Source organism: Natator depressus, chromosome 9 (assembly GCF_965152275.1).
Source record: "Natator depressus isolate rNatDep1 chromosome 9, rNatDep2.hap1, whole genome shotgun sequence".
Lineage (NCBI taxonomy): Eukaryota > Metazoa > Chordata > Testudines > Cheloniidae > Natator > Natator depressus.
The window spans coordinates 60,915,580-60,920,354 of NC_134242.1; positions in this window are offsets into that span (position 1 = coordinate 60,915,580).

Here is a 4,775-nt window from a genome sequence, read left to right on the forward strand (position 1 = left end):
TAAACCTGAGAATGCAGAGCCAGACCCTTGTATTGATTTTTCAGTTTGCTGGCCGAACCAAACAAATGTTTCAGGTCAAAACGGACATTTTAATTTTTAGAATGAAATGTTTTGTTTCAACTTTTTAAAAATAAAACTGAGGTAAATTTAGAAATGCAAAGTTGTTTCAAACTGAAGAATCAAAACGTTTCATTTTGAAAATGTCAGAATCAAGCATTTCAGTTTTTTTCAACATGAATTCACGAAATGTTTCGTTGAGCCAAATCTGTGGCTTTCATTGTATACTGTAATGATGCACATTTGTACAGCAAGTTTCATGGCTCTGGTGCAGGTTCTATATGGAGTAGTGGATGCTGAGCTAGGGGAGGAGAACAGGAGATTCAAACTCACATGAGAAATTGTTCACAGGATGAACCCTAGCTGGATATGGAAATTCAGCCGTTATTGTTGCCTTCACCTGCCCTTCCTCTTTCCAGCCAAACAACTCTTGAGCCTGATTCTGATCTCACTTTGATCGGTGTGAAGACCTGATCAAACTCCAGCTAATGTCAATGGAAAGGACCTTGCTGACTTCAGTGGGAGTTTGATTGGTCTTTGAACTGGGTGTTAAATTCAGTGAGGTCTGTGGAATTATAGTAGTATACATTTCACAAATCCAGAGGATCGGTGCTACACCCGCAGCTTTGGAAAAGTCTCTTGGAGGAACACATCTGATGTGCCAGACCCCCAAGGGTCTCACTCTTCCATCATGGTAGGCCAAGTGGCTTCACCGCCTCCTTAGACTGAGTCTCCGGGGCTCCAGCACTCCTGCTTCACATACTGAGCTCCGTCCAGCAAGTGCAACTGCTGAAATAGACTCCTGGTAGAGAGTTGTACACGCCTCAGGGATTAGTGCACCTCACCCAGTATTTACAGTGACAGTCAGGCAGTGTTGTCAAAACAGTCGAGTTTATCAGTAAACTAGAACACACCATAAGAAGTCCTTAGGTTAGCACAGAGAAATGAAGGTTAAAACAGAGTCCGTTCTGGTTAGCCCAGAGCCCAATCAAGCTGTAGTGAGGCTCCATTTTCGCATATCCCCCACCTCACACCTCTCAGGCTTTTGTTCTTAACCTAGGGGCTTTGCTCAGCTTCCCTGCTGAGAGACAGGGAAATCCATGAATCATTGGAGCTTGCACTGTCTCTCTGGTCCCCTTGTTGATTTGGGTCAGGTTCAACCAGTTCCAACTCTCCATCCCTTCCCGGCAGGGAGTTGACACTCACCTATGTAGCTTAGTCTGCCCTGAGAGCAAATTTAATCCCTTCCCTGCGACTGGATAACAATGTGGCATATCGGGAAACTGAGACACACATAGGATTCATAAAAAATATTACAACAGTTTCCACTTTGTTACACTACTGAGAGCACAATTAGGCCTTCTTGACTTGTTGAGGAGAGGCAAAGACAGAATGTTGTATCATTGACTTAGTTAATTTATTTTGCAGAGTTTCTCACTGTAACTGTTTTTTTTTACTGATTTTTCAAAAAATCAATAAAACATTTCTAATAAAATATACAGCTTGTAACACTGAACAGCATTACCATGCATGGTGATATCCGACCATCTGCAAACCAGGAGCCATGGCTCTGAAATGAATTTAAACACTTCACAGTGTGGTGGAAAAATTAACCACGCGTTGTGTTTGGCTCAGAACCATGCCTGAGGCTCCATTATTGATTACAAGCGCGGGGGGGGGGGGGGTAACAGCTCTAAGTAGCTGCCCCCCGATGCAAAGCACACACAGCTTTTTAAAGCTTAAAACCACAGACAAATTACACAGACTTTCGACTTAATTACCTTATTTGGAATATAGGAAAACAAGCTTTTCCTGTTATTGACAGGTGTTCTTTTGTGGTTAACATTTCTTAAGCTGTGCTGCTGCAATTGCCTTACAATGGAATTTTCCACACTTTTTTCTTATGCTTCATATACACAGTTAGCTTGACCAAAGTTTTAGGCCTACTTGGGAAGTTTAGGACTACTTGGGTCCACTGAATTTTTCCTCCACAACAGTGCCCTAATCTGTTATCCGGATACCCCTCAAGAATGTAGGGAATTGTTCATACCTTCCACAAAAGCTGCCCATGTCTCAAATAGGAGAGAGGTCATAGATAACATCAAAATTCATCTGTGGGACGGTTTCAATAGGATTGCACTTTGAATGTAAACTCTTTGGGGCCTTTTGTTCTGTGTTTGTACAGCACCTAGCACAATGGGGTCCAGGTCCAGGACTAGGGCTACTAGGTGCTAATAATATGCTAATAGTATGCTAATAATAATGCCCCTGGGATGAAGTGGGCCCCATTCCTTCACCAGGTTACATAACAAGCAGGCATCTCTGAAGAAGATAAAGTCCAAGGTGAGGCGTTTCTGAAGATGGTTAACCCAGAAAGGTACCTAAGTATCACAGACCTCTTCCCCAAGGACATCTAATAGGGAGTCCCAATGGAGAGGTTCTGGATTCATTGTTGTTATGCACCTTGAATAGTCATTTATACCAGTGAGTTCAAAGTGGGTTGAAAACTCTGGCCCCTCTCAAAAACCGCAGTCTGGATCCTTTCGTCCTCTTCAGGACAGCTCCCACTGACCAAGTGGCCAACCCCCATGATGTTAAATTATGTCCTTGTTCTCCTTTAAACCCTTAAGTCCAACTGGAAAGACTCACAATTGCCTCATGTTGCTCAACAGTGTCCTCTTCTGGCTCTGTAGAGAAGAGTGTTAATGAGCTCCAGAGGGCTTCCCTTCCAGCCCTGCTCAGTGGGAAGAGTGTTCGGTGTACCACAGGGCCACAGGCCAGGTAGGGGATGGTTAGGGAGCTCAGAACTCCATCAGAGGGAGCTGATTAAAGTATACCATGACATCATCAGTGATGAGCACATAAGTCCATAGGTTTAGAAGGTCCATAGGTTCATTTTGGTTCCATCTCTGAATATCTTGGGCCTGAAAACTTTGGCTGGAAATCACATATGAGATTTCCAACACTTCCTCTTCCTGGCTAGGGTTCCAGAAGGGCCTTCCCAGCAGCACTTTCACCTTTGCAGTCGCAGGAGTGCAGAGGCAGCCATGACAATGAAAAAAAAAAACCAACACGAACAAGTATTTGTCATTCTCAGGAAAGATCAGCTTCACCATCTGCTCCCTCGTATCTGATCTGTTGGCAATGTTGGGGGCACTGGGCATGGCCACTAGGTAACTTGAGGGGATGGAAGACCACGAGTGTCAATGAAGCCCCCTCGCACTAGGCCCAAGTGACCTTGGCCCCCCTGCCTGGAGGCACTCGCAGCAGTCATGCTGAGCATTCTGCAACAATATGTTGCAAGCGCAGGCTGTCTGAAACTGAACAAGGCCAGACAGGGCAGATATGGCAAAACAATGCTGAACAAAACAACTCCATATATAGTTTAACAGATGGTACAAAGAAAAAGGGCACTAGCTGGTATACCGGATTGGCTGGCTATATGGATACTTAGGGCAGCTTGTTATTAAATAAATATGCTAAAAAAAAAGGATGTATAAAAGCCTGTGTAACTTCCTGCTCTGGGTGCAGGATTTGAGATTAATGTCTCCCTGTACCACTTGAAGCTTCAAATAAACTTTTCCGCTTCTCCACCCCGTTGTGATTATTGGGCGACTCACACTGGGCAACGAACCCTGCTGTTGCTTGCCTCGGGCACTCTGTGCCGGCAACAGCTTTTGGCGTCCCTGTGTGGGCGACGAGACTGCTATTTAGCCTTGCCCGGACCCCTCCCGGCGCTCGAGGATTACAGCAACAACCAACGCCCAGTGCACACCGGTGAGTTCATCGGGGGCCTCGGAGGAGATGCGATTTGATCGACCCCGGAGGGCACAACGGTGCAACGCACTCATGTAGTGGAGAAGCAGCTGTGGGTGACGGTGGGGAACCGGTCTCTTGGATAAGGTAGGAACCTCTTGAAATCTGGATTGTATGCTCTGTTGGAACCTGGGGACGCCCAGAGTTACCCTGTAGGCATGAGACAGGGACAGAGCTCGCGAGGTAGGGCACAGTGTACGCCCTTAGAGTGTATCCTAGCAAACTGGAAGGTATTTGGTTCGGATCCAATGACTAAGAGTCAATTAAAACGATTCTGTATGGTTGACTGGCCTCAATATCAACTAGAGGACCAGGAGCGGTGGCCACCGGGAGGGTCAATTAATTACAACATGATCCTCCAGTTACTCCTGTTCTGTCAGCAAACAAAAAAATGGAATGAACATATGTATGCGCATTTGTTTCTGGCTTTATGTACTCGAACAGATATTTTACAGCAATGTAATTTGACTCTGACTGGTTCGGTAGCAGCTACTGTTAGTCCCCAGACCCCCACCCCCACTGTAATGGCAGATCCGGTATCCCCTTTGGCCCCCACACCCCCACCTTATAAGGGTAGGATGCCTCACGTTACAGAGATTGCCCCCTTGGTGGGACTCTATCCTTTGATTACCGAGACTGTTGTGGCTTGCCCAGGGGCAGATGGACATCAGGCTACCACCATGCAAGTTTACACCCATGTGCCATTCAATCCAATAGACTTAGCAGCTTTTACAACACAGGCTGGGGAATTCTCCACGAACCCAAGCTGGTTTATTTCAGTCTTTGAGGAGTGCTTCAGTAGTCATAAGCTGGATTGGGACGACTGTAATATCCTCCAGAGAACCCTGTTGTCTGAGGTAGAGCGAAATCAGGTTACAGCTAAGGCAAGGGGAGCGTCAGCT